We start from the raw sequence: 27,081 nt of genomic DNA on the forward strand, positions 1-27,081 counted from the left end.
ATATACATACACACTCACAAAAAGAGGAAAAGGAAAAAAATATATATATCATTGCTCCCAAAGTCCACCGCCTCAATTTTGGGATGATTCGTTGTCTATTCAGGTATTCCACAGATGCAGGGTTCATCAAGTTGATTGTGGAGATTTAATCTGCTGCTCCTGAGGCTGCTGGGAGAAATTTCCCTTTCTCTTCTTTGTTCGCACAGCTCCGGGGTTTCAGCTTTGGATTTGGACCCGCCTCTGTGTGTAGGTCGCCTGAGGGCATCTGTTCTTCGCTCAGACAGGACAGGGTTAAAGGAGCAACTGATTCGGGGTCTCGGGCTCACTCAGGCCTGGGGGAGGGAGGGGTACGGATGCGGGGCGAGCCTGTGGTGGCAGAGGCCAGCGTGACATTGCAACAGCCTGAAGAGCTCCGTGTGTTCTCCCGGGGAAGTTGTCCCTGGATCATGGGACCCTGGCAGTGGCGGGCTGCACAGGCTCTGGGAGGGGAGGTGTGGATAGTGACCTGTGCTTGCACACAGGCCTCTTGGTGGCGGCAGCAGCAGCCTTAGCGTTTCAAGTCCGTCTCTGGTGTCCACGCCGATAGCCGCGGTTTGCGCCCGTCTCTGGAGCTCGTTTAGGCAGTGCTCTGAACCCCCTCTCCTTGCGCACTCCGAAACAATGGTCTCTTGCCTCTTCGGCAGTTCCAGATTTTTTCCCGGACTCCCTCCTGGCTTGCTGTGGCACACTAGCCCCTTCAGGCTGCGTTCACGCAGCCAACCCCAGTCCTCTCCCTGGGATCTGACCTCCGAAGCCCGAGCCTCAGCTCCCAGCCCCCGACCCATCCCAGCGGGTGAGCAGACAAGCCTCTTGGGCTGGTGAGTGCTGGTCGGCACCGATCCTGTGTGCGGGAATCTCTCCGCTTTGCCCTCCGCACCCCTGTGGCTGCACTCTCCTCCGCGGCTCCGAAGCTTCCCCCCTCTGCCACCAGGAGTCTCCGCCCATGAAGGGGCTTCCTAGCGTGTGGAAGGAAACCTTTCCTCCTTCACAGCTCCCTCCCACTGGTGCAGGTCCCGTCCGTATTCTTTTGTCTCTATTTTTTCTTTTTTCTTTTGCCCTACCCAGGTACATGGGGAGTTTCTTGCCTTTTGGGAGGTCTGAGGTCTTCTGCCAGCCTTCAGTAGGTGTTCTGTAGGAGTTGTTCCACATGTAGATGTATTTCTGATGTATTTGTGGGGAGGAAGGTGAGCTCTGTGTCTTACTCTTCTGCCATCTTGAAGGTCTCCCCGTAAGTATTATTTAATCACACTTTTTCAGGTGCAGAAATTGACACTGGGGTTTGTGTTAAATACATTACCTCAGGTTATACAGAGGGCAAGAGAGAATTTGGAATTGAAACCCAGATTTGTCTGATTCCAAAACCTTTGAATAAAATCCTTCTGGCATGCAGCTTGGTAAATCAAGTTGGAAGTTTTTGGAATCAGACTTTCCTTTGAAGAGAGATTTGATGCATTTATGAACAAATGTGATATAATCAAGAACTAATTAAGTGAAATAAGGTATGTAAAGTGGGTAGCCCAGGACTTAACCCATAGTAACAGCTAGATGCTAGGCAACTCATCATCACCCTTTTCTATCACATTTGCTCCCTCCCTCCTTCCCTTCCTTCCTTCCCCCTCCCTCCTTCCCTCTCTCCCTTTTTTCCTTCCTTCCTTCCTTCCTTCCTTCCTTCCTTCCTTCCTTCCTTCCTTCCTTCCTTCCTCCCTCCCTCCCTCCCTCCCTCCCCCCTCACTTCGTTCCTTTGTTTTTACCTTAAAACAACTACCATCTATTCTTGCTCATGAGTCTTCTGGCTGCCTGGACAGTTCTGCTGAGTGAGGCTGGACTCAACTAAGCTTGTTCATGTGCAGCTCGTGAGCTGGCTGGGGGCTGGCTGATCTAGGATGGCCTCAGCCATGCCTCTAGAGATTGGTTGGGTTTCAATTTGGGGTGACAACCATCAAGCTAGCCCAGGCTTGTTCACGTGTTGGCAGCAGTGTTACAAGAGAGTGAATGGAAGCAAGCAAGGTCTCTTGAGGCCTGGGCTCAGAATTGGCCCTCCCTCACTACTATTTCAATACAATTTATAAAGCCAGCCCAGATTCAGGGAATGGGGAAATAGGCTCCTACCTGTTATTGGGTGGGGCTGAAAAATCACATTTCCAAGGATGCCTTACTTTTACTCTTACTCTTGGTTCTCCTAGTGGACGGACAGACCTTCACAGGTACAAGAACTTCCTGCCTCCAAACAGGTTCCTATACTCAGGTTCAATCTGACTACCTGTTGTTTAATGTTAATAATTCTTACTGCTCCTCTGATTTAAGTTGGTAATATCTTTTTTTCGCCTGAAAATGGGAGCCCACCCACAATATCTTTTCCTAGTGGAGTTTCCACTGTTACCCTTTTATCTGCTAAGTAGTCATATTACATTACTTTGGGTCCAGTAGCTGTGAATAAGTAAGGCATCCAGAGCTACAGGTTCTCCCCACTGAAAGACCTCTGCAGAGTCACACCTCACCCAAATCCATGGCTTTGGACCCACCATGAACCTGGCCAAAATTTACCTTTTGTAACCTTGTTTTCTGCTGCTTCCCCACATGCACCCCCCTTTTGGAGCCAAGCTTCCAAGGCCTTGCTCAACCCACCATGAAATTGTACGTGCTCCTTACTTTTGTACATGCTGTTCCTGCCACCTGGAATGTGTGTCCTACCCCCTCTTCTCCACCTGGTGAACCTCCGTGAATCCTTTACAATGCATATTATGTCTCATTTTCATTCATGCCATCATTCAACAAGTATGTACTGATCAGCCAGGCCCAAGACACAGGGGGACTAAAAACAGACTCGGCCCTTTCTCCTCATGGAATTATTGTCACACTTGTGTGAAACACCCAATTCCTAAGTCCCTGCCTCTACTCTGTTCCCATAGGTGTGTGTGTGTGTATATGTGTGTATATGTATGTGTCTGTGCATACGTATGTATACGTATGATCGTGTGTGTTTTTATATGTATGTGTACACACACACATGCACACATACCTTTTACAGCACAGACTACATTGGATTCTGATGGTTCGTTGGTGAATTCTTCTCTTCCATTAAACTGAGCTCTTTACACTTAGGGATCATACCTCATTAGTCCATTATTATGATTAGATCAGCTGGTCTTTCCTTATAGTAGAAATCCAAATAAACATTAGCTGAACAGACAAATGACTGACCATCAGAAAGAAAAGGTGTTTTTGGCTCAGTTTCTTAATTTTGCCAATGAAAAAACTAAAACCCAGGCAATTAAACTAGTTATTGTGACTACAATGCCTTTACATAGGGAACAGTGTGGTTGCCCAACTTCAGAGTCAAAACGGAGATGGTTTTATATTTTAAACACAGTTTCTGGTTTTAAGGAATTGTGTTTTGCATTTTATAAAAATTTCAAGTGGGCAAAATACAGTACATCAAAAGTGATTAAGAAATTGGGCTTCTGAGCCAGACAGATGTGGAATAAAATTCTGGCACTGTCTGACCTCAGGCAAGTTAATTTTACCTCTAAGTCTCACTTTCCTTACCTATAAAATGGAGCTAACCATCAGTACCTGCCCCAGACATGTTGGGAAGATTTAAAAAGCACAGGGCTTAATCCATAGAAAATGCATGATGTAATAAGCTACTATTTTTTATCATTATTATTTTGCTATTAATTTAAATGATACCTAGAAAATAGCATTAGCTAAATATTTAAAGGTTCAAGTCTAACTATAATTGTACTCCAGAGGTCTCCACAATGGTTGCTATCTTAAAACAGCTACAACAAATCTCTTGTTATTCAAAAAAAAAAAAAAAAAAACTTGCATGTATTTTTGTCAGAAATTTCAGATGCAGTATTACTTTTTCCCACAGGATTTACCTACAGGAATTAAAGCATTAGCAGGGTCCTGAGCGCAAGGAAATGAACGCATTCCAATGTATGACGGCAAGCCCAGGATTGCAAAGAGAGTGATTCAGATGCAAGCCCAGGATCGCGAAGAGAGTGATTCAGATGCCATTACTGAACTAGTAGAACCTGCTTTTAATGGCCAGAAGATGTTCATTTCCTGAGGCTCGGTTAGTACAAATACTGAACAGTCCTTTTTTCCATGCATAAAAATGGAAATGTAAAGGTTAGAACGCTATGGTTAAGAAGGGTTTTAAACAATATTTTATGGCATCTGAAAGCAACCCTTTTATCTTTTACATCTTCACTTTTTATTGTCTGGGCTTTTATGAGCTGCGTGCTTGAACTAGACCCAAATCCTGGGTGCCACGCTCAAAATCATATGGTACATCTGTGTCTCTGACTGAGGACGTGGTGGGATTCTGCATATCAAAATCTTCCTCCCATCATACACTTATGTTTGGTGAAAGAAATGGAAAATGTTGCATCCATGCCTTCTCTCAACAAGGGCAGTTCTGTTCACATCCCATGGGGCCATGGGTCAGGGAAAAGCCAGAGTCACCAGGAGGACATCAAGTTTACTGTCTCAAGCCTCCTACATGGGCATTCATTTCCCCCCGGGAATCTTCAGAACTGGTGAAGGTCCACACCTTATGTGGACCTTGACCTTGGCTGGTACTCCCTGGGCAAACGGAAATGCCCTATCATTATTTCAGAAATCAAGTAAATGCCTTTTAGTCTTTTCCCAAATATGGGATGGATTTTTTAATAAAAACATGATTTAATTATTTTAAAGTAGGAGAAAGTCAAGGGAGACTTGTGTGTTATAACAAGAACTACAGCGATAAGTGTCCTACTGTTGTTTGTGGAACTAAGTAAACTTTGTCTGGCAGAAGCAGTATTCTCTTCCAAAAGGAATTTGTATTTATACAAATTTTGTGCCAAAAGTTAACCGAGAGACACCAACTGTGTCTTGAGCCTGAACATTTCAGTGATGTTATCTAGAATTCACCTGAGCCATACCATGAGGGCTGAGTGAAATGCAAGACCCAAGGAATTGGAGAAGGCAAATGGAACCCCTGAGAACAGAGTAGTTGGCATAGAGGGCAAATCAAAAGATGTGGTTGGAAATTATACCGGAAAGGCACACTAGGGTGAAACTATCAAAGGGTTTGAATGTCAAGCTAAAAAAAAAAAGTCTAGGATTAACTCTCTATACACTAAGGAGCTGCTGATGCTTTTGAGTGGATCAGTTTCTGGAGTTCACAGGGGCTAGGCTGCTAGGCTGCTCCTGCCCCTCTTAACCTTACTGGGGCTCTCTGGCCCTCACCTGTGATTAGGGGGCACAAGCCCCTCCCCCAGGTTCAACTACCATTCCTGAATTGGCCAACCGTGTTGCCAGTGGGATATTTCCAGGTTTTCCTGTTCTCAAGCCCATCAGATGCCCTGTTGCTACCCTCTGTTTCTGCTACATAGACACTGATCCCTGGGAGTCTTGTGGTTCTTGATGGTTTATCCTCACTCCTTCCATTTGGGAGTTTGTAGGACTACCTTAGTTTGGGAGAGGCAGTTGAGATGTTTGGTAAATGTTGACCGTTGGTTTATGGCTTTGCTATCCAACTGTCCTTTTTGTATGGAGGAATTTGGGAAGATTAAAAAAGATGCATCCACTACCAGTTTCCCAGAACCTAGAATTGGGTTTTGTTTTGTTTTTGTTTTTGATTTTTGGTGGAAATGGGTGAACTCCTGGTTCGACCTAGAACAGAGTGGGATAATGAGAAAATGCAGCACGGTGGGACAATACATTTTACAAAATAAATTCAAAAGAACAAGGAGCTCAGATCTAGAGGTGACCTTGAGGAGGGAGCCCTAGAAAAAGAACAGAGGTATCTGTGAGGGCTTTGGACTTTCTCAAAATGTACACGGGGAGCTGCTGTCTGGTTCAGTGCAGTCAGGAGCTCTTGGGTCATAATGACTGTCTCTTTGGTGGTGAGTGGCAGGGTGGTCTCTTCCTGCCATAACATCTCCTTGGGGCATCCCAAAGTCTCCAGGTGAGAGTTCAGGCTCAGCTCTGATGACCACTTCATAGGGAGGAGGCCAAGACGTGAAGACCAAAGATATGTGAATAAACATGATGCGAGTTGAGAAGCATCAGCCTTAGTACTTGTGGAATGAATTCCACCAGGTGAACATGATTTTGTTGGTCAGTTCTCCATACTTGGGATGGAACCCTAGCATGGAAATGTAGGGAGGTGGTTACTTACATGCCATGGGAGGAAGTGTGTTCCCCTCTCAGGGAAACGCCTTTCCTAATGTTTGAGATAAATGCTAAGCACCCTTGTTCCTCCCCTGGAATCCCAGGCCCTGCAATGAAGCATGGGTGCCTCAAACCCTCCTTGGCTGTCTGTGACAAAAGACTTTCCAGGACATGAAATAAGTTCCTCTCTTTCCCTCATTCATAAGGCAAAGTCCAGGGAAATTTTCAAAACCTGACAACGTGAGAGAGACCCTAGACTCTCATGCAAATTGTGTGAGAGACCCTCCCACTCGTACCCTTGACCTGAGAGACAGAAAGGCAACAGCATAGAGGGAACATAACACAAAGGAAGCAGAGTTCTGGCCTCCTGGCAGGCCACACACACAGCACAGGAGAGGGACACACAGTTCCTACACAGGTGGCCTGACACCTGATGATGAGGCACCTTTGAGGCAGAGCAGCAAAGGGTCAGGGGGCTTTTTCAACCGTGAGCCTTACCGCACATACCTTCCAGACTGCGTCCAGAGCTGGTCCTGGCAAAAATCACCAAGCTAACAAAGTACCATTGGGTCGGTCCTCGTTTTATCCTGTTCAAGTCTTCTCCCGCTCTCCCCGCAGTGATATCCCTTTCCTGTTGATTTCCAGGAGCCTACTGACCTTGAGCCTTAAGGGGATAAAAGAGCACAGTCTTTGAAACCAAGGTCGTTGGACATGTTTCTTGACTTCTCTGAACCTTAGTTCCCTCGTCTAAATGGGCAGGATAATTTCTCATTGCTACAAACGTGATATATCCATACATGAGGAGACCATGCAAACCCGTTGATGCAAGACACTCCCAGCTTTTGCCTGTTGCCCTGGCTCCCCATCCATCAAATGAGCATCTCTTTTCACTCTCAGAAGCATCCCAGTTTGGAGGATAAATTCTGTGGTTACTCTATAAAGCTCCTAAGGCAAAACCTGACAAAGAAGAGGCAATAGGCCATCCCCAATACTTTCCTACCCAATGTGCTTTCAGAACCTTCAGTCACATTGAAGTGTAAAGGTTTGACAGTATTTAAATATTAGCGCTGGCAGAAATCTTAAACCAAAAAGGTGTATCTCTTGTGGCAGAATCTCAGTGACCAGTTTGTGAGCTGGGAAGATACTGGGGGAGGAGGGGTGCTGGGGACCATTGTACCTCCCATGCATAAGACTGACCCCCAGTGGCCATTCTGAGCTTTGTGACTATTCTTCAGCCTTCACTGTCACCCCCAACCCCGCCACCAAAAATTCCAGCATAGGTGGCTCAACACCCTCAGAAGGTAGGGGTCAGAGCCTAGCCGTGAGTCTCCCAGGCAAGTTCTCCCTCCTCCAGGTGGTTCAAAGGCTTCTCTCTGAACAGGGGCTGCTGATGCCCCCAATCCCCTTGGTGTATGAAGAGGACATAACGCACAACAATCTGAAACACACCAGGAAGTGGATATCCCAGCCTGGAGACGAGGGATTATCATAGGTGAGGGACATGGTAAGAAAACTGTGCCTCACAAAGCAAACAGAACACATTTTTAAATATTAAATTAACAATTTACTCCACAGCTATTTAGTTTAGTCATTAAACAAACATGTGAACATCTACCAGATGCCAGAATCCTGGAGGCATGGTAGTCCCCAACTGGTCAGCAAGATGGCCAGGATCATAAGTGCTGGGGGGTGGGTAGGAGAGGCGAGTGTCCTGTGTGGAGACCAAAGTGAACCTCCCTAACCAGTGGCAGATGTTGCAGCCAATTTTAAAACTCCCCCACCCAGACTCTACTTTTTCCATTAAAAAAATAAATGTTATATTGTTTAAATAATATATGTTCATTATTATACAATTGGAAAGCCTATATCAATTAAAAGAAGTGAAATGCTAATCTTAATCCCCCCCAGGTAAATACAACCACTATTAACTTTTTGGTATTTTTCCTATCAACACATTTCTTCTGTCCTTAGTTATCTTTGTTCCTTCCTTTTGACCCCATGGAAGGTAAAATTTTAAACATTTATTTCTTCTGATTACAAAAGTACATATATTTATTGTAGAAAAGGTGAGACACATTCCAAATCCGAAGGATAGAATAACAGCCATTCACAACTTGCCAAGCAGATAACTACTGGTGATGTTTTGAAATGAATCAAACAGATTGTTTAAAGCTATAAATACACATTAAAACAATAAAATGTAAAATGTGAATAATTTTAAACATACCTCTTACAGTGAATAAGTGATTTATTAATTGGGAAAAATCTATAAACACACCATTTTCCTGCTAAGAGTGGTTGTTGTACTATAGGAACCCAAGAAAATAATGTCCCTAATCTTTCGGTGCTTGATTTATTCACTTAATAGATTGTGTAAAAGCTGCTATTAATGAAATTCCTTCTACAAACATGATTTCTAATGTCTGTATAGAAGACCATCAGAGATATAAAATTATTTCATCCTCTGGGTGGACCTTGAGGTTTTGTTTGTATCTTTGTTTTTCATTTGCTTGTAATTTGCAGTTTGTTCACATAATAATTCTTTACCAAATGCCCACTATGTGCCAGAAACTGTTCTAGGTTCTGATGATACTAGAAACAAGTGTGTGTTCACTTTAAACAGATTTCTCTATATACATCTTAGATTATTTCTGTAGATCCATTTCTAGAAGTAGAAACATTGGACTAAAGGGTCAAACAGATTTAATTCATACTCCCACAAGTGCCGTATAAAAGTGCCTTGTCCTCTCTCAAATAATGACTTTCTAACAGCTTTTGAGTTTGGGAGAAGGGCAATAATTTGTAGGAAGCCAGCAGGTGAAGTTCTAGGAGATATGCACCACTTAAAATCTATTGGGAATAAAGAAAGTGTGTCCTTATTAATCATAAAGTAATAAAATGGAAGACATGGCTAAGCACCCAACTCCAGAGCCAGACTGACTATGTTGGAATCCTGGTTCTGCCACCCACTAGGGAGTGTATTTGGGAAAGTTATTTATCCTTTCTGCACCTCAGTTTCCTCATCTGTAAAATGGGAATAATAATACTACCACCTCAAAGGGCTGTTGTGGTGACTAGGTGAGTTTAAAACACATAAAGCACTGAGAACAGTGCCAGCCATTTACTAAGTACTCCTGTGTTTTTTAAAAAATAAAGTCTAATCTATATAACTTTCTAGATAGCACAATTATTGGCAAAGTAAATCTAGTTCTCTCCCATTTCTAAAAAACTTGTTGATCCAGAAAAATTATAAAGGAATACCAAAAATTAGATTTGAACCCTAAAGGAGCTCGAATTATCTCCCTTCCATCACTTGCTATATAGCTCAGTTCTTCACGTAGGTCCCGAGGCATCATCAAGCCCTTCTTGGTCCCAGGACCACGGAACATTCTCTACTCCTCAGTCTGAACACGACCATCTCTCCACTGATGCCAAGAACCACAGAGCTCCATGGGAGAAATACCCTGCCTGGGGCTCTTATTCTGAAGAAAAGCTCAAAATTCAATTGTCTAAAGCTCTCAGTGCCACTGGCTTGCAAGAAAGTGCCAAATTCTGGAGAGACATGGCATTTTGAGTTATGGGACAAACTACCCAAAGAAGGCAGATTTCTACGCGAGCTATAGCTGTGAATTCTGACATCCGTTCACTGGTGATTAATGACATCAGGAAAAACAAGCCAGCAGGCACCGATGTTAAGAGAGAAAGCTATTTTAAACATCCCCCATTCTAATTAAATATTTCTTCTTATAACACTTGGAACCTAAAAATAGGTTTGATCTGTCCATTGGGGGCCACTTCGAGTTGACAGGAGAAGTTTAATTAGATTGCCTCAAGCAGGAATGTTATTCTCCAAGGTTTTTGATGCTGGTGTTCACTCCAGGACTGAAGTCTAGCTTACGTGTGTGTGCAGTTGGTGCTTGCTAAAGTAGAAGATAGTATTTTCTACAAAGTCCTGACACCGGAGGAGGCTGGAAGAAAGGCACATTTACATTTGGTGCATTAGGCCTTTAACAATCCAGCAGTGGGTGATCATGAATATATTTAACCCTTTAATGTAGAAAGTGTTTCATATGCTTTGACTCCAATTCAACACAGAAGCAACAGTGGTGTCCCTGGCATGAATACCTGATGGAATAGAAACAAGGCATACACCCCTCCCCGCAAGGCATCATTTTGACTGAATTCACGTCAGTTTAGTCAACAAGCTGGTAGGTAGTTGGTTAAACTACTGGGCATTTGGCAACCTAGACTGTGGATGGGCTTAAGCAACACCCATGATGAACATGGAGAAGGTCTCCAACGTCTTGCTACTCAAAACACTCTCTCATCCTTGGTACAGGATCCTAATGGTAATGAAAATGGAGGAAACTCTCCAAATACTGTGTGAATCTTAATTTCTAGAAGTAGAACTGTTGAATTTGGAACTTTGGATAAATGTTGCCATGCTGCCTCACCAGCAGTCGACCACACACTTGCCATCATTCTTTTTTATCTTTTCCAATTTGACAGGCAGAACATGGTATCTCAGGATTGTCTTGTGGGGTTTTTTTTTTAAATTACTAATAAGATCGAACATGTTTTTCAAATATTTGTTGACTAGTTGAACTTATTTTGTGAGTCATCTGCTTATGTCCTTCGTTCATTTTTTCTGCCAGCATCCTTAAATATACACCTCTACATAGTTTCTACACATTTTTCAATGGTGTTTTTTCCCCTCGATGATTAGTTTTATATATTAAAGAAATTAAACCTGCTTAACATCGCTAATCATCAAGGAAATGCAAATCAAAACCACAATGAGCTATCACCTTACACTGGTTAGAATGGCTATTTTCAAAAGGACAAAATAACAAATGCTGGCTAGGATGTGGAGAAAAGGGAACCCCTGTGTGCTGCCGTTGGGAATGCAAACTGGTGCAGCCACTGTGGAACACAGCATGGGGGTTCCTCAAGACATTAAAATAGAACTACCATATGACCCAGCAATCCCACTTCTGGGTCTATATCCCAAGGAAACAAAATCATTATCTTGAAGAGATAGCTGCACTCCCATGTTCATTGCAGCATTATTCACAGTCACTAAGGTATGGAAACAAAGTGTCCATCAACAGATGAATGGACCAAGAAAATGTTATATATATGTATATATGTATGTATGTGTGTGTGTGTGTGTGTGTGTGTGTGTGTGTGTGTGTGTGCGTGTGTGTATATGGAATATTATTTAGCCTTAAAAAATACAGAAATCTTGTCATTTGCAACAACATGGATGAAACTGCAAGGCATTACGCTAGGTGATATAAACCAGACAGAGAAAGACAGATTCTGCATGGTATCATTTATATGTGAAATCTTAAAAAAAAAAAAAAAAAAAAAAAGTCAAACTCATAGAAATAGAGAGTAGAAAAGTAGTTGCCAGGGGCTACTGGGGGAAATAAGGAGAGATTGGTAAAAGGGTACAAAATTTCAGTTATAAGATGAGAAAGTTCTGAGGAACTAATGTCTGATGGTGACTATAGTTGATAACACTGTATTCTGTAATTGAAATATGCTAAGAAAGTAGAATTTAAATGTTCTCTCCCCAAAACTGGTAAACAAAAAAAATTTTTTAATGAATTAACCATTTGTCAGCAAATAATTCTATAGGGTTGTGGTTTCTCAAGATTTTCTTTAAGAGTTTGGGGGAGGGGGTCTGTGCTGAAGATTTTTTATCTCTTATTTAATTGTCTTTATGTTTCTGCCTTCAGTAACATGTTTAGAGGTGTCCATATCCTCAAAACTATGTTTTAAATGTTCATTCATATTTTCTTCTTGTTTAAATCTTTAACTCATCCAGGATTTTGATATGAGGTGAGAGATAGAATCTAGTTATATTTTTCCCCAAGTGCAACCAGTTGTCTGAGTTTTCTTTAAACTTTCCAAATGTTTCTACTGGTGTCCAGAGACACAGCCCAAATGAGGCCTCATTCGGCAGTCCAAAGCATCAAATGACCGCCAATGGAATGACCACAAGGCAATAAACAGGTTCCATCAAAAATTATGGAGGAGAGAGCCAAATATTTTCCCTCTTAGAGTATTATTAAGAAAAGTATTTTGTCTCAAAGCTATAGCTGTGGGAACAAATGCTATTTAAAAAATCAGAGAAATATTTATTCTGAGCCAGTGGGCAAGGTGAAAATGAAAAGAGATACGAAGTCCAGGTGAGGTTGAAAGGTTGATTCTCCTTGTTAAAGATCAAGACAATTTTTCCTCATAAAAGCACGTAAATATTAATTTATTCAGATGGTAACTCTCGGTGCCAGGACAAAATGTCCATGGCCTTTCCGTGGGTTAGAATTCTGACAGCCTGGCAGAGTTGCCAGTTCAGAGGATTGTTGGTTTCTTGCTTGACTTGGAAGAATCTCTAGGCCTAGAAAATACAGATCATGGGTGGTCGAGTGTCGTCCTGGCTAGAAGGATGGACGTGATGTCCAGAGAGTCATGTTGACAGGTCTTCAGATGCCTATCTCATGATTGTTCTTCCTTTTTATCCTTGTTCCTTTATTCCTTGTTTTCAGAAACATGATGGCCACATGTTTGAGATATGCCCAGTGAGCTCCAGATACAGCCTCCTCTGCCTTCTTTTATTCCCCAAATATTTAGTGAGCATCTTTTATGTGCCAAGAACTGTTATATACTTAGGATATTGTGATGGACAAGACAGACAGAAGCCTGGCCTCGTGGAGCTTACATTCTAAAACGGGTTGGCAAACTATAGCCTGCTGTCCCACTGAATATTTCTGTAAGGTCCAGGAGCTAAGAATGGTTGTTACATTTTTTGATGATTTTTTTAATCAAAAGAGTATTTTGTGACACGTGAAAATTATATGACTTTCAAGTTTCAGTGTCCACAGATTGCAACACAGCCACATGCATTCACTTACATATTGTCTGGTTGTGCTCTTTCACACTAAAATGGCAGAGTCGAATCTTTGTGACAGAAACCGTAGGGCCACAGAGCTTAAAATATTTTCTATCTGGCCCTTTACTGAAAAAGTTTGCTGTTCCAGAAGACAGACTAAACAGGAAAATAAGATGATTACTGACTAAGCCAGCTGGAGCGCATCACTGGGTGAGATGTGGAGGTACTGCGGGCCAAGGTCAGGGAGACCATCACTGGAGAAATGTGATTCGAATTGAGACCCCCAAGGAGGACAAAAACATAGCTTGTGAAGGGCCATGAGGGAAAAAAATTCCAGGCAGTAGAAATACAAAGACCCTGGGCGTGAAGATTCAGAACATCAGCCTGTGCTGGGGCAAGTGGGAATGGGAGGACGGAAGGCTGATGAGACGAGACTTGGGCAGGACCGGATCACTCGGACCACACGGGAGCAGGGCTGGAAGCAGAGGGTAGCTGACTCTTCCAGGAGGCCAGGAGAGAGACCAAGGTGGCTGAGACCAAAGTGGTGGTGCGGAAATGCAGATCCTGTGTAGAGTCAATATATATTTGGGGGGTGGAGCCCACAAAACAGTGCTGGATTGGAGGTGGGGAAAGGGAAGAGTTAAGGGTGGGGACTGGATGTCCGGCTTAAACTAGGCAGTTGGTGGCACCATCGCTGAGATGGAGAGGACCGGGAGTTATAGTGTGTGTAGGAGTCGGGGCGGGGAGGGGGCGGGGAGGGTAACTAGAGAACTTGTCTTTAAGATGCTCAAGGAAAAATGTCAAATGGGGGGTAGAGCTAAGAGTCTAGAACTCAGGGGAGACGTTGGGGATGGGTCTGACATACCCACTCTCTGAGCCTGTGTGTTTAAAAAGACACCCTAAATATCCTACTGGTGAATCTGTGGCTTCTCTGCCGATGGTCCATGGGGCTGCCATGGCTTCCAGTGACCAGATGCTCTAAGTCTGCCTCACCCCTCCCAACCAGAGGGATGCTCTGTGCACATCCATTTGGCCATCTGACAAACGTGTATGAGCATCTCTTTACTCTCATTATCTCCTCAAGTCATAGACATCCATCACTGCCTACTGTCCCTAGACACAAAGCGGCATTCCTAGAGGGAGGACGAGTTTTCATTACAAGAGGTCGCCACACCTCATTATACGGGGCTCATGGAAAGTGTTTCCTGCTCAACATGGAGCAGCTCTGGACCTGTGAGAAGCCACCTCCTGCTTCCAGCAGGAGAGCTCAGCTTGGAAATGCCAGGGCGGTTAGGTAGACAGCAGGGCTCTACAGATTTCTGTGAGCCTTTGGACTTGCTTGGGTCACTGAAAAACCATTAGCAAGGTCACCTCTCAGACAACACTGGCACCAGCCCCCCATCTCCTTGGCAAGCCCCATCCTGTAAGTATGCAAGCATAAAATTACCCAATTTGTACCGCAGCGATCCCCTCTGCATTCTTTCAGGCTGTGAGGACCTCCCAAAATCAGGGGTCTTTTTAGTTTATTGTATTGAAGTATAATTGATTTACAATATTGTGTTAATTTCTGCTGTACAGCAAAGTGATTCAGTTATACATATACATACATTCTTTTTCATATTCTTTTCCATTATGGTTTATCACGGGATATTGAATATAGTTCCCTGTGTTATGCAGTAGGACCTTGTTTATCCATTCTATATATAACAGTTTGCATCTGCTAATCCCAAACTCCCAATCCATCCCTCCCCCACCGCCCTCCCCCTTGGCAACCAGAAGTCTGTTCTCTACGTCTGTGAGTCTGTTTCTGTTTCGTAGATAAGTTCATTTGTGCCATATTTTAGATTCTACACATAAGTGATCAAAATCAGTTTTATAGAAGGGTTTACCAGCTCCCAAGGTCCAGTACAGATCCAAAGGTATTAAATCCATACCCTTCACTCCGTGGCACTAAGTGAAGACATTTCAAGTCACCTTCAGGTGATTGTCTTGACAAAATTCAAGGTTTTGTACAGTGCCATGGATACACCGTTGGCTCAAATCTAGAAGCTAGGGATCCTGTACTGCTTTTTCCACCAGCTGGCTGTTTGGGCACAGACTGTTCCCTCTCTGTGTCTCAGACTCCTCATCTGTAACAGGAAGGAGCTTATGCCCTATTTCAGAGGCATGTGATGAGCACGGCGGATGCTGTGCTAGGCCCTGGGGACACAGATATGGGTAGACAGGTGCCTGACCTCGAGGAGACTAGAGTGTAAGTCGGATCAGGCATGGGCTCACGGCCACAGTCAGCACTTGACATGCTAGACTCGGTGTGATCAGTGCTGGGCACATAGCACGAATGACCTCATCTCCCTCAGCAACCCTACGAAGGAGGCATTACTACCCCATTTTACCTATGGGGAAACTGAAGTTTAGAGAAAATAAGTGGCTTATCCAACAGAGTCACATACACAGCAAGTAAGAGGCAAAGCCAGGACTCAATGCCAAGCAGGCTGAATTCCGGTGACCCCCCCCCAGTCTTCAACACTTGAAGGGCCTCTCAGTCAGGTACGGCTTCTCAGAGAGGGCTCACCCTGTGATTCCCGTGCCACCTTTCAGCAAGCCTGTGAGTGGAGGCCCCTGGCAGCTTTGTAAGGTCTGATACTTATGTGCTCTGCTGTTTTCTTAGCCTCTCTGGACCTCAGCTTCCCCAGAAGCAACTCAGAATGTCCAATATAGGAGGAGCCTCAGAAACCATCAGGGCAAATTACTTCATTCTTAGAGATGCGGAAAACAGAGGCAGGAACATTGGAATGTCTTGGTCAAATTCTCCCCAAGAATGAGCAACAGAGCCAAGTCAGGATCTCAGTGGAGTCCAACCTCATGGTCACATTCTTCTCCACTACACATCTCAGGCTTTGTATTATCTTTTTTTTTTTTAAAGATTGATTGACTGATTGATTTTTGGCTGCATCGGGTCTTAGTTGCGGCACGTGGGATCTTCGTAGAGACGCTCGGACTTCTCTCTAGCTGTGGCGGCGGGTTTTCTCCTCCTCTAGTTGTGGCACACTGGTTCCAGGGTGCGTGGGCTCTGTAGTTGTGGCACGTGGGCTTAGTTGCCCCCCGACATGTGGGAATCCTAGTTCCCTGACCAGGGATCAAACCCCAGTGCCCCGCATTGGAAGGCAGATTCTCTACCACTGGACCACCAGGGAAGTCCTCGTATTATTATTATATTTTTTGGCTGCATTGCGTCTTTGTTGCTGCTCACGGGCTTTCTCTAGTTGTGGTGCGCGGGCTTCTCATTGTGGTGGCTTCTCTTGTTGCAGAGCACGGGCTCTAGGCACACGGACTTCAGTAGTTGTGGCGTGCGGGCTTAGTTGCTCTGAGGCATGTGACATCTTCCCGGACCAGGGCTTGAACCCATGTCCCTTGCACTTGGCAGATGGATTCTTAACCACTGCGCCACCAGGGAAGCCCTCCCTGTGTTATCTTTTAGTGCAGGAGGAAATTAGGGTCCAGGTGAAGGAACCAGCTTAACCAAAGTCTCCCAACCAGAAAGTAGCAAAGTGAAGACTGGAAACCATTTATTGTTGGCAGCAACATGGAAACCAGGTAAGAGTGTGGCATTTGGAATCCGTTGGAATTGGGTGTGGACCTTCCTAGCTCTGGGAGCTTAGGCAATTGACCTGACACCTGCAAATGGGAACAATTACAACGGCACCCTCATCAGACTAAGTGACACACATAATGGGTTGAGCACACTGCCTGACATACAGCAACCCTTGCAAATATCTACTGAGCACCTACAATTCCAAGTGCTTTTATCCTTCTTTACAACCTACTGGGTAGGTCTTATTATCCCACTTTTCAGATGATCGTGTTGTAGTAAGTCACTCGCCCCAGTTGCTCAGCTTTAACTGGTGAAGGCAGGGTTCAAACCTGTGCAGTCCAGCTCCAGACGTCCAACACTCCTCTATGCCAAGCTATTCTGCCTGCACCCCCTTTGAGTGTTGTCGTAAAACAAGCCTCAGGAAGGCACAGTAGGCATTCTTTCCATCATATAACAAGGTTGTCCTTCGAAACGAAGCCATGGGGATGAGCAGGGAAAGAAGCCATGGTGGGTGGGTCATTCGGTGCAGGGAGACCAGAAGCTGCATCTCGGGGCTGACGGAGGATGAATATAACCGAGCAGGACCCTATGGGGCCTTCCGGGGACAGACCCCTCCCCCATGTCCTCTGCTTTAGCTCCTCCCTGAAGTACCTAGATAATGGTATCTGATGCACATTTCCTGAGTTCTTCAGATGCTAAACCACCACCAAATGGAAGAAATTAACTACTTGATGACCATGAGCACTGTAGCCCCCAGACCTACTGGTGCCTAAGGATTGATAATGTTAACCCCTGTGACACCGCCCTGTTACCTCACCATCAACCAATCAAAGAACTGTGCACGCACATACCATAGGATGCCCCTCCCTCACCTGGCCTTTAAAAAGGCTTTGCTGAAACCCTTATGGGAGTAAAGGGGTTTTTGAGCATGGGCCGCCTGTTCTTGTACTGGCACATTACCGTAAAGTTTCACTTTATTGAAAGACCAGCTTGGGTGTAAGGGAAGTTTTAACCCAGGCACAAGGTTAGTTTCAAAGGCTAGGTAATAAATCTATTTTGCTTTATTTTCTCTTTTTGCACAGAAGCTGGTAATCTAGGACCTATGTGTGAACAACTTTATATATAAATATTTTTGGTACTTGGTTTACTTGGGCTGGTAGGATACATTATATTTAAGTTCCTTCAATACTGTAGCTATCCCCCTAACGTGTATGAATGACTGAGGCTTTGTAAATTAGGGACGTTTGTGTGAATAAAGTTATTTGATGGGGTCAGAGAAGCCATATGTGACTCGAAAAAATAATTCTTTTTTTGGCTTTATTGGCTTTACTGCACGCGGGCAAGCAGACCCAAGTTTGGTTCGGTAACATGAATGCATCTCTGCCCAGGGGTCTCAGCAGCCCGGAAGGCCAGTGAGAGAAGGCCTGGCTCCTCATTCCATAATCCACCATTGGATGAACCTGCTCGCAAAAGAGCGAGTTGGGTGACCAACACGGCCAACGCCTGGGAGGGCCCCGCCTTTTCAGATCCCACAGAAGCAAGTGTTACTGGAATGGAAGGGCTGTGTCCAGCCTGGACCCCAGCCCAGCGGCAGGCAGGGTTAGGAGGGGTCTGTACCCTTCACCATAAGTGACAGCTGTGTGCTCTGAAGCTACAGGACCAGCGTCATTTAGAGCAACAGAGCTTGTCCACCCCATCTGCATTATCTTTCTTCCTTCTGGTGGCTTTTCCCGTCTTCGGAGCTGGATTACGTTACAGCTGATCTTCCAGTTCATTCCATTCTCGTGGCTGATTTGCTCGGCTCTCGCTCAGCTATGTGCTTTAGAGAACTGATAGAGATCTAGAGGAAGGTTTTCTCTTCTTTGGTTGAAACACACTCGCATCACTTTCCCTAAAGTGGAAGAAAGGGGTATAGATGTTAGGTTTGCACTTTTCTGACTCCATTTCTCCCTCTGGTTTCCTTCCCAGGAATGAAGGGCATCCACTTGAGTACCTGTTCTCTCAACTCCGTCACAGGGCACGTACGAGCACAGCCCAACAGCCGCTTGTCCAGGATGGGCGGATGGTCAGGGACACTGGAGGTCACCTGAACCACATGGGACTCTGAGCCAGATAAAACCCCAGGGCTGCTGCCAATGCTAAGACGCTACGCTTCAAACAGCATCACCTGAAGTGGGTAAGCTGGGATGAGTATCCCTCGTGGGGGTGAGGAATTTGTCAAGAACAATGCTTAAGTCCTATAACTCTACATATAACCACTGATTCCCTACAGTAATCATATGTGGTAGGTACTAGCATTATTCCTATTATAGGATGGAGGAGCTAAGTCACAGAGAGGTTGAGTGACTGATCCAAGGTGACACAGGTAGTTTACAGCAGACCTAGGATCTGAGCCCAGGCAGACAGACTCCAGAATCTGTGTTCCTAAACTCCAACCAGTATAGCCTCTATAACCTGGTCCAAAGAGATAAAGTGACTTACCCACAAAATACGGAGTCATGGCTTAGAATTTAGCCTGTGATCTTAACAACAAACCACAGTGGGTTTAGAGATCAGAGTCGACTGGTCTGGTCTGCACACTGCACTGAATGGCCATCACCCTTCCCAGTCTCCCCACCCCTCCACGGTGCACCCTTCCCATTCCCACCAAAGCCCATGCTGTCTCTTGCTTCCAGACCTTTGAGCCCTGCTGCCCTTCAGCTTGGTACAGACACACCATCCCCTGCGCCTGGATCACCCCTACTCACCCTTCAAGACTGAAGTGAAGCCTTCCTGCCACCTTGACTTTCCAAATCTGACATTTGTGCCCCTCCTGCACACACGCGTATCAAACCCAGCACCCCAATCACTGCACATATCACAGTAGTGCTGGATAGGAATAAGCATATCCTGTCCCTCTCCCAGACTGTCAGCTCCAAGAGGGAAGAGATGAGCTCTGTACTTGGCATGTCACAGCATCTCGATAAATTTTTAGTGACAGGAATTTAAGGGGTGGGGTGACTTGCAGCTGCCCCCGGTATACCCCAGACAGAGAATTCTTATTTCCTTCAGTGCCTCTAGGGTATCATGCTATTCCTCACCACTGGGCCTTTGTGCATGCTTTGCCCATGTCCTCCTTTTTAATCTACTCTCTTGTCCCCTAGCTGGGTCATGTTGCCTTGTTTGAAGCTCTCATCACCCCATGTACTTTTCCTTTAAAGACATTGTTCCCAAGGTGTGATCCCTGGACCCCCGGGAGGTCCTTTAGATCCTTTCAGGGAGTTTGTGAGATCAAAACTGTTTTTATAAATCATTACTCATCAATAGAGTACCCTGAAATGAATACAATGTTACATGTCAATTTTATCTCAATTAAAAAATATATACAAAGCAAATCATAGTAGGTGCTCAATAAATATTCAGAAAATGAGTGACCCCAAGCCCTACTGATGGGTCTGAGGGTCAATGTGCATGCCTGAGACAAACCCCGCCTCGCCAAGGGCAGCTCTAAATGGGACCTCCGGGAAGGGGCTGTGGAAGACTTCTCCTGGGAGAGATGCGGGAGGAGGAAGAATGGAGGCAACGCGTCCCTTGGCGCCGGGTACCCACTGGGCAAAATCTTTGGGCCCAACCTGGTGCTCTAAACGTGCAACTTCCCACTTGGCTCTGCATTTTTCCAATTTCTTGCAAGTGCATCTGGAATACATTAGAAAGGGGTCAGGCTGGTTTGGAAAATGTTTGGGTAACTCTGGATGTGGGAGGTGGAGCTGGAAACCTGTGGGGAAGAACATGACCCCCAGACAGAGTTCACAGTTGTGGCTAGAGAGCTGCTCGCTTGCCAGCCCAGGATGAGCCCCCGGGCCTCCCGCACTCAGGCCCTGTCCATCTGGAGGCCTCTGGCTCCACCTTCATCCCTCAGAGACCCCCTTTCAGACTGGCTTTGGTAAGGAGACATCTCTCCGTGCACCCCTCCTCGTCCCCCCATATCCTTCTCCTGTTGCTTCTCCCGACCCAAACCGCAAACTCAGCCCAGGCCCTGCTCCATGAGTAGCGATGGTCATGACAGTAATCCGGACCCATAAATCATTTCCCATCTGTGGAGCCCTCATGTCCCAGGTGAAGAGCTTCACACACTTTCTCTCCCATTTTATCCTTTGAATAAACCCTCCAATCATATGTACTCCTGTTCCCACGTCGCAGATAAGGAAACTGAGGGACAGGAAATTGACCCAGCTCTCTCGGGGTCATAACACTGAAACTCAAACCCTGAGTTGCCCAGCACCAAAGTTTGTTTCATACCCTCCCCAGCACACCAATATCCCAGGAACGTAAAAGAATCGCCTGGAAGCCAATTCTTTTTCTCCCAAATCAAGGAGATGCAAAAGCAGCTAAGAGGAGGAGCTTGAAAGCAGAGGAAAACTTCTTATCCATGGCACCTGGTAACCTGTAACAACCAGCTCCAGTTTTATTGATAAATTAGCCTCCCCTGCCCTCAGCTGTAGCTCCCAAGTCAAATCTCCAACGCCACCTCCCACGTTAACGGGGTTTGAGCAGCTACCACGGACTCAAAACCCACTTCCTCAGCCCACCCCAGCCCTCAGAAGATGGGAGCGCTTCAGAGAAGTTAATTTTCTAAAAACAACTCCTTTCTCTTGGGCTATCCCTGAGAAATCCAGGGCTAACGTTGAACTCGGGGTATGCAGTGGAGGCCAGCCTGGCCCAGGGCTCTGCAGAGCAGAGAAGAGGCTGGCCAGGGGCATTTCCTTGCTCACAGCTCGTGGTCAAAGGACAGCACAGCCCGCCAGCCGGTGGCAGTGCTAAAAAGGGCACAGGACGGAAACCTGGGAAGGGCCACATGTGCAGTCCACTTCACCCCAACTTTTCCTCGGTCCAGACTCGCGCCGTCCCATGCTGCAGCCACGAGCCACCTGTGACCCCAGGAACGCGGCTAGTCTGAATCCCTGTGTCCTGGCTGAGATACACTCCCGGCCTCAAAGACTTAACACCAGAGAAATGTGAGTTATCTCAATAATGATGTTTACATTGATTTCATGTAGAAATGATAAATCTTTCTGGTATATTGGGTTAAATATATAATCAGAATTAATTTCACCTCTTTTGCTGTTTCTAATGGGCTATCAGACAATTGTAAATTACACAGGGGCTTGGCATTATATTTCTATCCGACAGCACCGCCCTGGATAGAGGGCACAGCCACCCCTGGGGTTTCCTTCCCTCCCGCTCAAGCCCCGCCCGTCCAGTTACCAGCAGCGCCTTCCTCCCTTTGAAGCCTGCCCCTCCCTGGCTCCAGGTTCCCCAGGGCTCCCCATTACAGGTCATATCAAGCCTAAGCCGCTCTCCCCAGCTTTCCGGGCCACCTGGTTGATTGACTGACCCCGTCCTGACATCAGCCAGTGACCCGGAAGCTGTCTCCATCTTCCTTTCATCCCCTCTGCGTCCTGGCATGCTGCCGGGGCTCCAGGTAGAGACCCACCCTCCCCTTGCCCCCGCTCCTTCTGGTCTTTTGCCTTCTGAAGTTTGCAGGTAATTGATCCTTCCCTCCTCTAATGAGCTCCGGGCTCCTGGGCTGCAGGGAACACGGGCCTGGGCTTTGCCCTCCATCCAGAGCCAGTTGCTGCCCAACCTCACCCAGATCACCCAAGCGCAGATGCCCAACAGGTGTGGGCCCACCGAGCCCAGCCTCTCCCCCTGAGCTGCGCCCCCGTGGGGCACTGACACCGGGGCAGAGCCACAGCAACTGGGCGCTCCCTGCTCCCACCGTTCCTCCCCTCCCCGGGAGCTCTCCTGCTGGAGAGTATCTCCCTGACTTCCCTTCCTGCGAAAAATCCTGCTCCTCCACCTGCAGAAGCCCCCTCCCAGCACCCCAGGCTTCCCTTCCATCAGCTCAACCAAGTGTGTACTTCTGCTGTTAGAACTCCCAAAGCGCTTACCTCTGGGGCAGAAAGAAGCCCCCGTGGTCTGCAGTCCTCACCAAGGATGTTGATACTCACCAAGCACGTTCACCTGTAGCCTTTAATTCCTGCAGCAGTTCCATGTGGTGGCAATCATGCCCATTTAACGATGAAGAAGTCCAGGCTCAGAGTGATAGAGGAACGTGCTCAGCACCCCGTGGAGGCAGGCTCTGAGCCAAGAAGTCGATCTCTGAACTTCCGTGCTCTTTCGTGTTGTAAGAAGACCACAGATGGAGCAAGGTTTGAATCCCGGCTTTATCATTTTCAAAGTCTGTGACTGTGCAAGCTTCTTTTTTGTTTTTTAAAGTTAATCCCAAACTCCTAATTTATCCCCCCTTTCCCTTTGGTAACCATAAGTTTGTTCTCTATGTCTGTGAGTCTGTTTCTGTTTTGTAAATGAGTTCATTTGTATCATATGTTAGATTCCACATATAAGCGATATCATGGAATTACTGTCTTTCTCTGTCTGACTATACTTCACTTAGTATGATCATCTCTAGGTCCATGCATGTTGCTGCAAATGACATTATTTCATTCTTTTTTAAGGCTGAGTAGTATTCTGTTGTGTATATACCACATCTTTATCCATTCATCTGTTGATGAACATTTAGGTTGCTTCCATGTCTTGACTATTGTAAATAGTGCAGTGATGAGCATTGGGGTGTATGTATCTTTTCAAATTAGAGTTTTCTCTGGATATATGCCCAAGAGTGGGATTATTACCATATGGATTACCATATCATATGGTAACTGTATTCTTAGTTTATTAAGGAAACTCCATTCTGTTCTCCATAGTGGCTGCACAAATTTACATTCCCAACAACAGTGTAGGAGGGTTCCTTCTTCTCCACACCCATCCAGCATTTATTATTTGTAGACTTTTTGATGATGGCCATTCTGACTAGTGTCAGATTATACACCTTTGTAGTTGTGATTTGCCTTTCTCTAATAATTAGCGATGTTGAACATCTTTTCCATGTACCTGTTGGCCATCTGTATGTCTTTTTTAGAGGAAAGTCTATTTAGGTCTTCTGCTCATTTTTTGATTGGGTTGTTTTTTTGTTATTGAGTTGTATGAGCTGTTTGTATTTTTTGGAAATTAAGCCCTTGTCAGTTGCAGTGTTTGCAAACACTTTCTTCCATTCCACTGGTTTCCTTTGCTGTGCAAAAGCTTATAAATTTGATTAGGTCTGTGTAAGCTTCTTAATCTCTCGGTGCCTCACTCAGTTTCCTCATTTGTAAAATGCCAGTGATCATCTCAGAGTTGTCGTGGGGATTAAGTGAGTTGGTGCAGGCTTTGCATTTAAAGTAGTGCTAAGGGTGCCATATAGTAAGTTCTCAGTAAATGGTAGCTGTTGATATTAATAAGTATTTAATAAGTACCCAATCTTCTCTCCACTAGGCTGTAAGCTCCTGGAGTATGAGAGGTGTGCCCTGGACCATTCTTGGCCTCCCGGCCCTAGTGTCCAGTGAGGGTCTTGAAGGTGCTGTGATGATGACAGCAAGCCAGGGGGATCCAGGTAAGTGCAGATTTTGTGAACTAAATGTTTGTGGCCCCCACAAAAGTTCTACTGAGGTCCTAACCCCCAGTGTGTTGCTATTTGGGAGCTACAGCTGAGGGCAGAGGAAGCTGAATTTGAAACAGGAGCTGGTTGTTAAAGGTAATCATGTGCCATGGACAAGATGTTTTCCTCTGCTTTCAAGCTCCTTCTCTAGCTGCTTTTGCATCTCCTTGGTCTGGGACAAAAGGAATTGGCTTCTAGATGGATTCTTTAGATTCCTGGGATATCCGTGTGCTGCGGATGGTATTGAAACAAACTTTGTTGCTGGGGAAAATGTAGGACAAATGTTCTATTGAGTTTGACACCAGCTGGAATTAGACATTTGTTTTTAAGAAATGCAATATTCGTATGTTTTTATAAATTTATTTATTTATTTATTTTTGGCTGTGTTGGGTCTTCGTTTCTGCGCGAGGGCTTTCTCTAGTTGCGGCGAGCGGGGGCCACTCCTCATCGCGGTGCGCGGGCCTCTCACTATCGCGGCCTCTCTTGTTGCGGAGCACAGGCTCCAGACGCGCAAGCTCAGTAATTGTGGCTCACGGGCCCAGCCGCTCTGTGGCATGTGGGATCTTCCCAGACCAGGGCTCGAACCCGTATCCCCTGCATTGGCAGGCAGACTCCCAACCACTGTGCCACCAGGGAAGCCCCAATATTCGTATGTTTAAGTGCAGTTTGTGATTCTAACTTTTGGCTAGCAGAATAAATAATGTGGAGGTTTGAACAGCCCAGCTTTATGGAACAAATAAGCAAAAGGGGAAGCAAATGCCAATATTTGTAAGAGTGGTTCCAAGTAACCTGTTCTTCACATGCAATACCATATTAAATCTTAAATCCTGCAGAATAGTATTATAGCTGGTTTTATAGACAAGGACATTTAAGACTCAGAGGCTTTGTTGGTGACACAGATCACTCAGGGGTAGCTGTGCAGTAAGGATTCAAACCCAAGTCTGTTGGCTCCAGTGTCCACGTTCCCTTCCACTGGCCCAGGTGGCAGAGTGACTAATGATGGACTTAGTCTGAAGGTCAGCTCTCTTATACGTGATAAAATAGCCCATACAATCTGCCCATGTTAATAGGTTCTTCATCAAACTTTTCCCCATAGAACAGGAGGAAAAAACCACATCTAACATCACCTCAATTACCATCTACTGAAAACAGCAATAAATCACACTCATATATTTGTGTGTACTGTAGTCTTAAAAATGTACATAAAAGCTAAAAGTAAAAAAAAAAAAAAAAAATCCAAAAAGGATAAGTGTGTTAATGAGTAATTCCATTCACAGAAAGCTAAAAACAACAACAAACACCTATTTTAGGGTTGCAAGTGGTTTATGAAATCTCTGGTTACTGTAGGACATGAACATGATGATTTACAGTATACCAAAACTTATACAACACTGGCTTGCAGGAAAGAAAAATTATTTTCTCTGAAATGATTGGGTGTCACAAATCTGAGTTTACTTGTGTAGTTTGAAGTTGCGTTCAGATGATGGAAAACACTGATCTGGTGTTGTGAAGAGGGACTTGTTGGTAGTTATTTGGTTTTGTGTTTTTAACTGAAGTATAGTTGATTTACAATGTTGTGTTAGTGTCCAGTGTACAGCAAAGTGATTCAGTTATGCATTTATATCTATATATATTTTTTCTTCCTATTCTTTTCCATTGTAGATTATTACAATATATTGAATACAGTTCCCCGTGCTATACAATAGGACTTGTTGTTTATCTATTTAATTTATAGTAGTTTATAGCTGCTAATCCCAAACCCCTAATTTATCCCTCCCCCACCCCTTTTCCCCTTTGGTAACCGTAAGTTAGTTTTTTATGTCTATGAGTCTGTTTTGGTTTTGTAAATAAGTTCATTTGTATCATACTTTAGATTCTACATATAAGTGATATTATATGGAATTTTTCTCTGTCTGACTTACTTCACTTAGTATGATCATCTCTAGTCCATCCATGTTGCTGCAGATGGCATGATTTCATTCTTTTTTATGGCTGAGTAGTATTCCATTGTGTGGAGCAAGAGCATGGGATATCTTTCCATTTCTTTAAATCATCTTCTGTTGTCTTTATCAATGCTTTATAATTCTCAGCATATGTCTTTCACCTCCTTTTTCAGGTTTATTCCTAAGCATTTCATTCTTTTTGATGTGATTTTAAAAGTGATTGTTTTTTACTTTCCCTTCCCTTTCATTGTTAGCATAAAGAAATGCAACAGATTTCTGTATGTTAATCTTATATCCTGCTACATTGCTGAATTTGATTTTCAGTTCTAGTAGTTTTTATGTGGCGTCTTTAGGATTTTCTAACATAGTATCACATTATCTATGTATAATGACAATTTTACCTCTTCCCTTCCAATTTGGATACGTTTTCTTTCTTTTTCTCACCTGATTGCTGTGACTAGGACTTCCAATACTATGTTTAGTAGAAGTGGTGGGAGTGGGCTTCCTTGTCTTGTTCTAGATTTTAGCAGGAAGTTTTTAAACATTTCACTGTTGAGTATTATGTTGGCTGTAAGGTTGTCCTAAATAGCTTTTATTATGTTGAGATATGTTCCCTGTATGCCCACTTTCGTAAGAGTTTTTTTTTTTATATCATGAATGGATGTTGAATTTTGTCAAATGCTTCTTCTGCATCTATCGAGATGATCGTGTGGTTTTGTCATTGCATTTGTTGATGTGGTGTATCAAATTGATTGATTTGCATATCTTGAATGATCCTTGTGACCCTGGGATGAATCCACCTTGATTATAGTGTATGATCTTTTTTATGTGTTGCTGGATTCAGTTTGCTAATGTTTTTTTGAGAATTTTTGCAACTATATTCATCAAAGATATGGTCTGTGATTTTCTATTTTGGTATTGTCTT

General features: G+C 44.6%; 1 long non-coding RNA gene across 3 annotated transcripts in view; it reads left to right on the plus strand.

The window, feature by feature from the left end:
• Nucleotides 1–27,081, plus strand: part of LOC309638490 — an 84,273-nt gene that overhangs the window by 14,987 nt on the left and 42,205 nt on the right. Inside the window, exons 3-7 of one of the 3 annotated variants that reach the window (XR_014251161.1) lie at nucleotides 3,917–4,120; nucleotides 18,666–18,873; nucleotides 21,571–21,691; nucleotides 22,707–22,888; nucleotides 24,051–24,168. This is a non-coding gene — a long non-coding RNA (uncharacterized lncRNA). Of the gene's footprint in view, nucleotides 1–3,916; nucleotides 4,121–18,665; nucleotides 21,692–22,706; nucleotides 22,889–24,050; nucleotides 24,169–27,081 lie in introns of all 3 variants that reach the window. The other 2 variants (XR_014251159.1, XR_014251160.1) reach the window with 2 other exon arrangements.

This window comes from Balaenoptera physalus (genome assembly GCF_965194825.1).
Source record: "Balaenoptera physalus genome assembly, chromosome: 11".
NCBI lineage: Eukaryota > Metazoa > Chordata > Mammalia > Artiodactyla > Balaenopteridae > Balaenoptera > Balaenoptera physalus.